The 13,783-nt window shown below is 34.7% G+C and overlaps 1 long non-coding RNA gene across 5 annotated transcripts; it reads left to right on the forward strand.

The window, feature by feature from the left end:
* The first annotated feature begins 7,460 nt into the window (after window positions 1-7,460).
* On the forward strand, window positions 7,461-12,652 carry LOC144998139 (uncharacterized). 5 transcript variants are annotated; one of them, XR_013660147.1, is made up of 7 exons: window positions 7,461-7,931; window positions 8,040-8,148; window positions 8,277-9,380; window positions 9,779-10,191; window positions 11,086-11,230; window positions 11,625-11,727; window positions 12,256-12,652. It is a non-coding gene; the product is annotated as an uncharacterized LOC144998139 (long non-coding RNA). The 5 variants fall into 5 exon arrangements; XR_013660146.1 differs by lacking the exon at window positions 12,256-12,652 and adding an exon at window positions 11,805-12,059; XR_013660149.1 differs by lacking the exons at window positions 11,086-11,230; window positions 11,625-11,727; window positions 12,256-12,652 and adding an exon at window positions 10,520-10,707.
* Window positions 12,653-13,783: the final 1,131 nt, after the last annotated feature.

Consider the following 13,783-nt stretch of genomic DNA (forward strand, 5'->3'; position numbering starts at 1 on the left):
ATTATCAAGAAAATCATAATATAATTGTTGATTTGATGCATCCAAGCACTCTACTGATGTTCAACCAAAAATTTATTGTCTAAATCATTCAATTTTGAAGAGGGCATAAACTCATCATGAAGATGTTCCTCTTTCTGCCCTGATTTTGGTTTTACCTTCTGCAAGTTACAATAAGAAGATGGATGTGATGATTTTCAATGCTCAAGGGCACAAGATTGCAATTACCAAGAATGATTTTTTTCAAGTTGTTACGGTTGAAAATTGGTGATGCTAATACAAACCATGAATTGGTTTCTTCCTCAAGTATAATGGTTACAATTATGATTTGTACGTGTTGTAGAAATTCAGAAAGTCTTCTCTGCCACCAATATGGATTGTCCTATTTACTATATTGTTTCGATGCTTCTCAGAAAGGGTTACTGGTTTAGATAATTCCAACAAGTTATTCCACGCTTTATTATCACTACTAGAAAAAAGACCTTTAACGACGCGCTTTTTACGACACGCGCTGATTAACGATACGCAATAGGACGTGCCCTTAAAATAGTGTTATCTCTCCAAAAAAAGGTAAGGATTTACGTCACGCATTATTGCGTGCCCTTAATTTAGTGTCTCAAGAAAAAAAATTAGAAACACGGAGGGCGCTTTATCTTAAACGCACGTCGTCTGTACATGTCGCTTTATAATTTTAATGAAACGCGCTTTTAGTTAATGAAGGGGGAAACGAAATCCCCAAAATTTTGAAAACCCGCCTTGTTTTTTCTATCTTCTATCTATTTTTCATCCTTGCAATCCAGTCTCCCCTCTCTGATACTCTCTCCTCTAGATCTCCCTTCATTCTCTACCTCCCGTCTCTCTGTAAACCTCGAAGGTGAATCGTAATTGATCTGCGAGGTCTCCTTCTTTTCTTTGTTTTCTCAGGTACAACATCATCCTAATCCATTAACCCCTTTCATTTTTCATTAAAAAAAACCCTAATTGACTTGGCAAGTTCATGAACCAGATGTAGCACATTCCAAACTAGGGATTTAACCAAACCCGATAGATCCATTGATGGAATCTTCCGATCCGGTCAATAAGGACTCTCTGTAATCACGCAACTTTCTTCACAAGGGATCGCTCCAGGTCTTCAATCTAGCAATCTACAATGTCCACTATCAAGTTACATCGAATCAAGGTCTAGGGTTTCAAATGCTTCAAGTTCTTCCCAAATAATTTCCCCTCTCAAGACGATTCTCCTTGATCGTATCTTTATGGAAATGATTCTATCTCGATCGGATCGAAGACCACTCACTCTCTCCTTAGATCTCCATGTGAGTCTGATCCCCCCTCTCTGTAACAGCCTCGCTTCCTTCCAAAAATCGAAGACCATTCTCTCTCGATCGTCTCTTTATGGCGAAATTTAGACACAATAATCTCAACATAAAATTCGTAACTGAACTCCTCTTCACCTCTACCCTACTCCATCTACAATGACTCCTTAAATTTACAAACCCTAGTCCATTTGCGCTTCTAGTCAAATCAGGTACCTATCTATCTGCTTTCTGAATTCTCCTGGATTGGAAATTTCTTGATACTTCGCTAGCTTTTAAACAAACAAAAATCAGTTTTTCTCTCAATAATTCGTTGGATTTTTCATTGGTGTTCCCCTTACTGGCTTCGATAACCTCTCTAATCTGTGAGGTTTTTGTTTACTTTCTTGCCCTCCCTCTCTCTAAGAAGAAAATGCAGCCTCATCGCCTTCAATCACCCAACGACATAGGTGGAACTCAAACTTCTCAGACCAAAAGAAATATTGTACGAAAGAAAAGCTATCCATTAATGGAAGAAGTGCAGGGGGGTTTCTTATTGGTGCTGTTGTGAACATGAGACCTGATTTATTTAAGGCTACTATAGCTGGAGTACCATTTGTAGATGTTGTGACTACAATGCTTGGTCCAACTATTCCTCTTACAACTGCAGAATGGGAGGTGATTTATATATAATATTTTTTTGTTTTGGAAACTCAAACCAGGATGCTATGATAATATTAGTATGTTTCTTTCTAAATGTGAATGACTTGCTCTATTGCAGGAATAGGGTGATCCTCGGAAAGAAGAGTTCTACTTTTACATGAAATCATATTCACCAGTTGATAATATGAGTGCCAATGTATCTTGTTTCAGTTTAACTGACATAAATCCATCTGACATATCATCAAATGAAAATGTTGAAGTTAATTACTGATGGGTGTCTATTTTGAATAGGTAAAAGCTTAGAATTATCCAGCCATAGTTGTTACTGCTGGAATAATGGTAGGTTGTCAAAAGTGATATTCAGGATGTGATTGATAAAGATGGTGAGGGGTTCACTATCGTCACAAAAAAATCTGGAAATGCAGGGACTGCTACTGTGAAGGGGTACGGTACAGGTGATATTCATCCCAATGTTTCTGGAAGCAAAGGTAGTAATTGGAATGGAGGGAATAACAAAAGAGGAAGCTATAATAGTGTTAATAAGGGTAATAAAGGTTGGAATAACAGAAGTCATAATGGGAATTGGAATAGGGGGAGTGTTAGCCATTGGAATCATCAAAAGAAACACGAGTTTGTTGCTGCAAATAATAAATCTTTCATTGTAGATAAGCAGGGGCATAATGGGAAAGAGAGTGTGGATTCTAGGAAAAAAGAGGAAAAAGTGGAGAAGGGAAAGGATTTTAAGGGTAGCCAAATTATAAATCTTTCATTGTAGATAAGCAGGGGCAGTCTTCTCCTGATTCTATGGAAAAGGTTGTCACATAATCAACTTTGTGATTGTATATTGATGATTATAGATTGGTGGCTTTGAGAATCTAACAATAACTTTAACTTTTTTTTCTTGCAGATATCAGCAGAATCCTGTCCTACTTCTAATCTGTTGGTCAATAATTCTGACAGTGGTCAAATTGAGGCTATAGAATCTAAGTGTGATACCAGGGTGAATTCCAATCTTGGGAACCATGATTGTTTAAATCCTATGAATGACATCCTTGATACCATGTAAGTTTGAAAATTTAATCATTGCAACTTACTAAGTATCAAAATAAGAAGGTTGGATGTTTTACTTTGTGATGTTTTTTTATTTATTGTTTTAGATGATTTGATTTCAAAGGTGATCAAGGTTCTTCTAGAAGAGATTGAGACACTAAGAAAATGAAACCGGGATGCTGTGTTGGTGAGCCAATATCTTTTTGAGCTTAGAGAAGTCAAGAAACAAGGGAGAAAAGAGAGAAGGCACAAGGAAGCCCAGGATGTGCTTGCAGCTGCAACTACTACTGTTGCAGCTTCTTTCAGGCTTTCATCTTTCAGGAAAGATACACTTGAAGAATCCGCTCACCATGAGGTAGTTGACTCTCATTTTGTTAGATAACATTTTTAGGGGTAATTTCGTCAGTAAAAACCGTTCTTATAATGTGATTTCTCTAAAAACTATCATTTCAGGGTGTTGAAAGTTCGTGCACACAGTGAATCTTGTAGAGCTGTTAGATTTATCAGTGAAGGACTTGGTAATGAACCAACATTGTTTATACTTTATATACTCTTGAGCCATGTAATTTACTTTTTACCCTCAGTAGCAACATAGTTGCTATTTCTTTAAACTTGATTTTGAATGTGTGTTTTTGTCATCAGTGATCCTCACTGGTTCTCCATATTGTTCTATTCTTGCAATTGATATTGAAACAGGATCTCCAGTTAGTTATGGATGGATGTTCATACAATTAGGTATTATTTTCAATATTCATACAGTTAGTTATGGATGGATGTTCCAGGTGGGGGCAGATGTGCCCGCGCAAATCTTTAAGATGTCTCCCCGTTGATCGTATCTTTGTGAGGATGGGTGCAAAAGACCATATTATGGCAGGCCATGTGACTTTTATGATGCAAAGAGAGAGCTTCTGTGAATAGGTGGGGGCAGATATTACTTCATAAATTATTGTTTTTTCTATATATATATATATATATATATATATATATATATATATATATATATATATATATATATATATATATATATATATATTAACAAGTTTGACTTGTCAACACGTGTAGAATGCAAATGATCCCACAAATACATTGTAGGTGAGGGTATAAAATGTTTAATTACCCTTTTACCCTTGAGGCTCGGGTTTAAATATTTACACAATTTTTTTACAGCTGTGAGAGGGTATGGTTTATCCTACCCGTCATCTTCAGAGGTCCGCGTCCGGTTTTTACTGAATACACCTAGCATGCTGAATCTTAACCAAGAATCATTCTTTTTACTTCACAGACATTTGAACATTTCTATTTGTTATCAGAATTGTTACTTTGCTCTAAGAAATAATTGTCATAAACGGATTACTCTACCATACACAGGGGACAAATACCTGCTTCATAAACAAAGCACAAAATGGATCACAGTTATGACAATGGCGCCTCCAAGGCTGGAAAAGGGTGTCGGGGTGTTAGATAAGCCAGTAATAGAGAAAACAACTCCTGGAAGAGAGTCTGAGTTTGACTTGAGGTATTGTATCACTTTCAATGAAGTTTGAAATGCATAAAGTAAAAGATTAGGTCGATTTACCTTTTTTTTTTTTTTTTTTTTTTTTTTTTTTTAAGGAAATCAAGGAAAATGGCACCACCATATAGAGTGATGCTACACAATGACAACTACAACAAGAGGGAATATGTTGTGCAAGTATTGATGAAGGTTATACCTGGAATGACAGTTGACAATGCAGTTAATATTATGCTCTTGACCTGGACACCACTCTAATAGGGCTTTTCCAAAAAAAAATTGACCATCTTGAAAATATTCCAAAACCATAGGGTGGAAATATCTCTGCAATTACATGTGATTTATCAGTAAGTATAATCTTTAATTTTAATCCATTCAAATATGTGACATGGTTTTGTTTAATTTATTTATATTTATACTCATGTATATAATGTATAAAAAAATTACATAAACAGGAATTATGTAAAGATTGGTTATCAATTTTAATGATTGTTACTTCTGCACGATCTTCAATTAACATAAGACATTTGGAGAAAGCAACAGTGTCTACTGGAAAAGAAGGCTTGTTATCCGAAGGGAATGGTCTACTGGAAAAGAAGGCTTGTAACATTTTTGGTTCTTGTTCCCAACTTTACTTGGAACAGGGGCCGAAAGTGTAACTTACTCTAAATTTTATATGTAAATTTTATTTTATATTTTGAAGGAAAATTTACTGAATATTGATTGGTTGATGCAGTTAACTAGAATTGGTCGAGATGCAGTTTTATATGTTGAGTCGCTCACTGAGTCAATCATGGGAGGATTTGAAGAGCTAATCAACATTCTTGATTCTGAAGGAGGTTTTGGCTCTTTGGAGACACATGTTCTTACTATCAATTTCCTTAAAAAGTTACCAAATTCATGTATTAAATTTGATAAAGCTAACTTAATTGCTTTTTTTAAATCCTAGCTTCTACCAAAAGTCAGCTGAAACTACAAAGGGCTTTTGATGGGCAGGAAAGATATATGAAGGTATGATTTATATTGTAATTCAGATTCTATAACTTTTATCATGTAATCTCTTAAGTCTTAATACCCATTATTCCTTATGCATGTAGAGATCTTGGGAGCCAAGTGATAAAGCTGATCTTCACTTTGTCTACAAAGATGTTGAAGGAGTATCAACTCAATGGGATGATATTCAAAGAAAACTCAGGAACTTACCTCCTAAACCCTCTGCCTTCAAACCCGATCCCTTCACTCCTGCAGAAGACGAAGATTCCAAACCTAAAACCAAATCTCGGATCAATAAAAAGACAGAAGAACTCAAAGATTTAGAAGATGATCCTGATGATAGTTGTTTCCTCAAAGAATACAAGTACCTTCAACTCCCTTAATCCTAATATCATTTTATGAGGGTATTAAATTTCATGTGATATTTTCATGGTTTCATTTTCTTTTGTGTTCTTGAAGCAGAAAGAGGTTAGCAGAGATGAAGCAAACAGTGGAAGTTTGAACTCGGAAAGTTCGGGCATCATCTATGGTGGCCCGAGCAGCATCTATTTCAATATTGATTGTGTGAAAGTCATCTACTAAAGCAAGGTTGGTGTAAGAGTTGATGATGAGAACATTGTTCCAAGACCTTCAGTGAGTTATGATGATGTCCCTTAATAGCAATGTAGTATTAGGTTAGATAGTTACCGATGATTACTTGTATTTGACATTTTATGCAATGAATTATCTTACTTATTTATTGTATGTTATTTTGTATCTTGTATGACATTAATTTTTGTGCAATGGATTGTATTTTTTGTATATGGTGGTTTATTTCTATTAGGAGAAATTAAATGCAAATTTAATTTAAAAATTAATAAATATATAAATTTATTTTTTTAAACATTTAAATTTACGATACGCAAAAATGTGTGTCATCTTCATTTATGACATGGCCTTTCTTGATACGCTTTGCGTGTCATTAACACGCGCGTCGTAAGGTTACGACACACGAATGCGTGTCGTCTTCCTTTATGACAGGGCCTTCCTTGATACGCATTGCGTGTCGTAAACGCGCGTCGTAATTGCGCGTCGTAAAAGCGCGTCGTCTCTCTTTATGACAGGGCCTTCCTTGACACGCATTTGCGCGTCGTCTGAGCCTTTTACGACGCGCAATGAGCGTCGTAAAAGGCTGTTTTTCTAGTAGTGTATGCACCTTGTATAATGAGAAAATTGACTTAGGTTAAATTCTCAGGGTTTATTTCACAATGAGTCCTTCTTCTTCTATAAAGGATTCTGATATTTCTTGTGCACTATTTAGCTCCATAGTAGTAAAGAATACAATTACGTTTGTTACCATAGTAGAGGATGTGAAAATAAACTTTGATAACAAATGATGATAAAATCATTTGTTATAAGGTTGCTGATGAGGATGTTCCTGCAAAGCCCATGTCTCAAAGGAAAATAAAAAAGAAAGCAAAGGTTTTTTAATTTGATTTTTTTTCATATTCAACTGTATATTTCTTTAGATTTTTTTCATAAAGTTTTAGGGAAGTAATATCTCAAAAAAAAAAAAAAAAAGAGAGAGTTGAAGAAATTATAGGATGTCATGTAATCTTTTTGTTTAACATATGGTCAAAGGTTTCTTTGAACTGAAAGTTATATTTGCAAAACGGATGGTGACTTTTTTTAACATATAATCAAAGGTTTGATTGAACTGTACGCTTTTTAAAATTTTCTTTTTCATCACCGCCAATCATTTCTATGTCTCTATTTGTGCGTGTTTGTGTCAATAATCATGTTAAACATTGTGTTTAGCTAATATTTTTGTTACATGATTATATATATATATATATATATATATATATATATATATATATATATATATATATATATATATATATATATATATATATATATATATATATATATATATATATATATATCATATACCTATATGCGAAATCCTTTTCTGCAAGATGAGCATGTCCACGTCTATAGAAGCTTTTCCACCGACCAACCTCAGTCCTCCGTCATCTAGAGCTAAGCTACTTCTTTGTGTGCTTAAACTCCTTTTAGACAAGAATAGCATGACCACATTGGGATTGAAGAAACGGCGTCGTTTGGCTGCTGATGAAAACCACCTTGGTGCTTGCTTCCGGTCAGCCTGACATCACCATGAGGAAGAAGACTTGGTGGTGGGTTTTCCTTGTTGGCGGCGTCGTTTCTCTCGATGCTGCTTGCCACTCTTGGATCCCCTTTAATCAACACCTATCCTTGGTTTCAGTTGTCGGTCAAGAGACTTCATAGTGGGTTTTGCTCTTATACTTGCCACTTCCTGCTTCTAGCCTTGCCAGTTTTCATGATCGGCGGTTAGTGGCCCTGCCGACATCTCTATTTCCCGCCACGTTTTTGTCTGTATTCTACAACAACCGAAAATTGAGGTTTCATATTAACGCCCACCTCTTCTCTCTTCATTCTTCTCAAATTTTCAACCACAACCTTACTCTAAATACTTTTTATTCTATTTCTCTTTCTTTCGTTTGCAAAAGGATCCGCAGTAGTTTTCCCCACCGCCTCCTCGTGTTCCCCCGGACACCTGACGTTGTCGGCAGATGTCCCTGTTTCACCCACCAGATGACGCCTCCTGTTATGGTCTAGGTAATGGGTTCTATTTTTGTTGATGTTTATTTGTAGTAGAAACAATCAATTGAAATTCAGATCAATTGCTCTTCAATCGCTACAAACCGTCCCAATACACCGCTATAACAATTGGTATTTTGTTTTAGGTTTGCTTGGGTTTTAAATTCAGGGTTCAAGCTCGGTATAACCGTCAACTTGCAGGTTTGATTCTACAATCTTACCTCTTGTGTTTTGATTCTAGAATCTGATTGGTTATCTTCTCCAAATTCTTGCAACTCATGTTCTTAGTATCACTATTGATTTCATTTAACATTAAGATTTTTTTAAACTACCGAACTGAAAAAAAAAATAGTTTGATGCTTCAAGGTAGAAGCGTTTGACGATTTTACCAAGTACAAATATGTAATAAATCAAAGAGTAAGTTATTATTGTGGAAGGAATACGAGACATCAGTCTGGGGAAGCTGATTTCCTTCAGTCATAACCCAAGAGCATGATTCTGTTATGCTCACCCACTTGTTACTGAGATTTGAAAGAAAGTTTCATGATGCACATCAACTGCTTGATAAAATGATTGAACCAAGGTGCCCCAGTCCTTGAAGGATAATAAGGAGCAACATGGGAGAATTTGAGCCAATTAAATAGAATACAGGGATTGGAGGGGAAGGTTTATGCCTTTATGGGCTCAATTCAACTTTAGAAAGTGAAGGAAATCATCTCAAAAACATCAACAATGAGGTACATACAGCAATATTAAGGTATTTACATCGATGAGCAGCTTCCCTACCGACCACCCTCATGACTCCGTCATCTGGAGGTAAGCTTCCTGTGTGGGTGCTTAAACACCTCTCAGCCCTACATCAGGCTCATGTGACATTGGGATACAAGAAACGGCGTCGTTTGGTTCCAGATGAAGCTGCTTTCCTGCTTGCTTCCGGTGAGCCTGACATCATGATGAGGCAGAAGACTTGGTGGTGGTTTTTCCATCTTGTCGGTGTAGTTTCTCCCGGTGTTTGCCACTTTTAGATACCCTTTAATCGGCACATCTCCTTCTTTGCGGCTGACTCAACCTAAATCAGGTAATACCGACCTGGCAGTGGGGTTTCCTTCTTGACGGTGGGGTGTTTCCGCAAAGCTTCTTGCCACATAATGCTTGGTTTGAAGTGCCGATGAAATGTGCCCTTTCCGCCTCTTCTTCACTTTGCCGACTCACCCTTTGTTATGGCTTCAGCTCCTGATGTGGGCTTCAAGGTAATCTTTTATATTGTTTTGCATATATATAGACTTTGTCTCCTTCTCTTTATCTTTGATATTTTTGCTACTTCTCTCTCTATACAACACTTCAGGTGAGGTTTTAATTTAATTTTAATATTGTATTATTTATGCTTTATGATGCTTGTGAATTCAAAGGCTTGAATATTGGTGCTTCATAGTTGATATCCCTCTCGGGATCGGTCATGAAGGGGAATCAAAATCAGCAATTTATTTTATTTACTTTGTGATGTTGTGATTTTCTTCTTTGTGATTTTGTTTGGTGCAAAATTAGAAGACTATGCCTCCAGTCACTGATTGCTTATGTTGTATTGTTCTCTACAAATCTGGTTAGGGTTTACTAACTCACGTACTATTCTAATATCCATTCTGATTAGGAGTTGCCGTTAATAACTAAAGAGTGACTGGAGGGAGAAGAAGCATCAGGGGAGGTATGAGGTAACAAGAAAACAACAGCTTCAAACTGTTACGCCTTCATGCTAACTAAAATACTGAAGTTTCTTGAAATTTTGAACAAAGAAAGGTATCTATTTGTCTTTCACAATTTCAATGACTTATTTTTTCAACATGGGGGTTTGTTTTTATATTTTAATAATTTTCATAACATTCTTTTTTTGTTACAAATATTTTTATTTGGAAGTGCAGTAACTAGATTCAATTGACAGGAGGCTTCTTCTAATCCTCGTGACTGATTTAAAGTTGTATCTAATGGGATTAACGTATATTCCTACCCCCTGTCCAGGACAGCTGACATTTTTGACTACGTTTTCTTCCCTATTCTTAGTAACAGGTTAGCCAAAAAAAAACATATTCTAACTCTATTTCAGATTTAGTATATAGTGATGTGGGATTCTCTTTATTTGCTTGCTTGGGTTATAAATCAAAAGAATTACCTTTATTTTAAAATGCTATTTTAACCAAGTTTTGTCTCCCGAAGATTCGATAGAACAATGTTGAATTTCCTCCAGAGGAGAAGGTCAATGTTTGGTTTTTTAGTTATTGTTCTTTAGTATTATATGTAAAGCTACGAGATGTAATTTATTTTTTTGTTCCCAAGTTGGGGTTTTAATATAGTTTTATTATGTAAATTTTCTCCCTCAAATCTTCTCTTTGGATAGCCAAGCTAGCTGACCCGCAATAGCAAGACTTCAAAGAGCTTCAAAAGCTTCATGATGCATGCATAAGTTGGTGCATCTTTCAGTTGACGATATTTTAATTTCATCTTATTTTGTGAAATTGCAACATAATTTCTTCCAGAAACTATTCATCCAGCAGTAGTTTTGATTTTATGTTATATCGTTTGCATACATGTGGAAAATTTTAGATTATTTTTAAAGTTTTCATGTCAATACTTTGTTACTTTCACCTCAGTTTCATTGACTTCTATATATATCGTAGTTTTGACATGATAATAACATATTAAAGTTGCAGTATTATCTTAGCATGTTTGGTTTTTAGCCAAATCTAAACAAAACTACCTGATAAAGTCATAGTAGCCATTAGTTTTCATCTAAATCTAAATAAACATGGATAAATGACTCTAGGACATAAAATAACTCAGTTAATCACAAACATCAAAGATGCCACAACGTTGTGGTCGTGATGCTGGACATTTTTTTATTAAATAAAAGACCGACAAAATTATGAAAATAGTTAAAATAATGAAACCTTTTTTTTCTTTTAGAATTGGACAATGTTTGGGGGCTATTAGGGGAGCTATAAGATGAATAGTCCATGTGTTCTTGAAGACTTTTAAGGGAACCGCTATCTTGTTTGGCAAGATGCTTAGTTACCATCTACATCTTTCATTCACACACTAACTCTAAGAGGTAAGAAGAGTTAAGTCTTTCATTTTTTTTTCTTAATTGTCTATTTCTTTGGAACCTAAAAGTCAAATGTCACAAATGTTGCACAACTTGCCTAAAGATGTGGAGACGGTTTAGGGTTTAGAAGTAGTTTTACTTATCTGTTATATATAAACATAATTGGTAAGAAGTAGTTTTACTTGTCAGTGCCCATTCCATTTATGGTAGGGATTAAATGTAAGAAATAGAAACGTGCTTTCAATATGTCAAGAAAAATAGGTGAATATAAACTTTTTTACACCAACATAATTAACCATTTTTTGTTGATACTATTTATTTTATTATCTTTATTTTCTTGTTTAGTTTTTACTTTATGATTTTTGTTGACATATGTGAGCAACTTAATTGGTATTTTTAGGGAAAAGTATGTTGCTTCAGAACCAAAAATTAGAAGACGTCTAATTGGCCCTACATAGTGGGATGAATCTCTACATATCATTATATATGGCTCTCCAGCGCAGGTGTTAATTCGCCTTCTTTTTACATCATAGTATTTTATAAGTTGGTAGAGATGTTAAAGATCCATACTGATTTATAGATTGAAGTGCAAGAGGAAGTATACTTATGTGTAGCTGATATATCAATATAAGATGATCATTGATTAAAGGGAAGAATATCAAATTGGTAGTGGTGGTAGTTGTGCAGTCTAATTCCAGGGGAAAGTGGCTTTACCTATGGATAATGCTTGATTGATTTGATAACTTCATATAATTTTATACAACTCTTTTAGCTGTCCTGTAAGTAATACTATGTAACATCATTGGTGATTGTCAAATTTGCATATTTTTATTTCTATGATTTGGGTTCTCCCTCTTTAAGTTTATAAAATCATTGGTTCAGTCTCATATTCGTCGTCATGGTAGGGGTGTTTGGATGTGCCTATTTACATCTTCATTTTTATTTAGCGGTCAAAACTGATTATCAAAAGGTAGACTAAATTTTAGTTATTTGATATTTTATTTCTTCAATTATATTCACATTTTTTCTAGGTAAGGAGGAGACAGAGAACATCAAAGCAGGGGAGAAGCAGTGTTTTTAATTGAGGAGTGTTTATTTACTTCTTTTGGCTTCACATTTTTCACTAGGTGTTGTTCAGATGAGAGGTGGAGTGATGGTTCAATAACACAAAATTAAAAATTAAACATCAAGCATCAAGCCATTTCGCGTTAAGAGTTCGAATTTAGGTTTTAAATCCAAATTGTTGCTAGAGATAGAAGACATAAGAGGGGAAGAGTAGTGTTCCATCCAGCCAAATGTCTTTGGAAGAAACATGTCGATATGAAACCCATCAAACAAAGACCAAAAGAACGTGTTTTCATTTTGCTTGTGTATTATACCTAGCTATTTTTATTTATATAAATTGTAGAGTTGTAGTTCCATTTTCTTATTATAAGGCATTTTAATTTTTAACATTCATCCAATAATGGCATTGTACTTTCAATATTTGTCTTAATAAGGGATTATACTTTTGATGTCATGTCACTTTTAAATTTTCAAAATTACCCTTTGTGGGCCATGCTGAGCATGGCCCTATAAAATTCACTAGTATATATATAGGTGGGTTGATGATCATTTGGTGCATATGTTATCACCAAATATATACCGAAACAGTTTTGATGCTCTTAAATCCTTCAACTATATCACTAGCAATGGTATGCCATGGAAATTAACATCATCAATCTGTTGTAAACAAATATTAGTGATATTCTGAGTAAAAGTGTATCCAATATTATGCATGTAATTTCAGCTATATTGAGAAATACATAATAAAATACGTGGGGGCTGCTGCTACGTACTTTGTGTCCAAGAAACTAAAGAAAAAATATAATATCAGTGATGAAAGGACAATCTTATATGAAGTTTGTTAAACATGGATTGGTGCACTTGATGGCAGGGAGTTCATAGTTTCATATTATTAATTAGAGTAAATTACATGAATGGTCCCTATTGTTTGGGGTAATTTGCGCGTTGGGTCCTTAACTTATTTTTTTAATTCGGAAGGTCCCTACTGATTGTTTTTGTTATGCACTTGGTCCCTACTGTTTGTTTTTATTACGCGCTTGGTCCATGTCTTACTTAAAAAGACAATTATTTATATAGGAAAAAATGGTGGGGTAGGTAAAATAAGGTGAGGGAAGTGGGGTTGGGGTGTGTTTATTTAAATAAATTAAAAAATCAAAGGAAAAATAGTCTTTTTAGGTAAGAGAGGGACCAAACGCGTAACAAAAACAAACAGTAGGGACCTTCCGAGTTAAAAAAAGTAAGTTAGGGACCAAACACGCAAATTACTCTAAACCATAAGGACCATCCGTGTAATTTACTCTATTAATTATATTGTTATTTTATTTCTCTCAGTTTTGTTGTATGAGTATTTACATTTCTATATATATATATATATATATATATATATATATATATATATATATATATATATATATATATATATATATATATATATATATATATATATTGTGATTGTTACATGGGATTTGAAGCCAAATTTTGCTGACCTAGTAG

Source organism: Lactuca saligna, chromosome 5 (genome assembly GCF_052625555.1).
Source record: "Lactuca saligna cultivar CGN05327 chromosome 5, ASM5262555v1, whole genome shotgun sequence".
Classification (NCBI taxonomy): domain Eukaryota; kingdom Viridiplantae; phylum Streptophyta; class Magnoliopsida; order Asterales; family Asteraceae; genus Lactuca; species Lactuca saligna.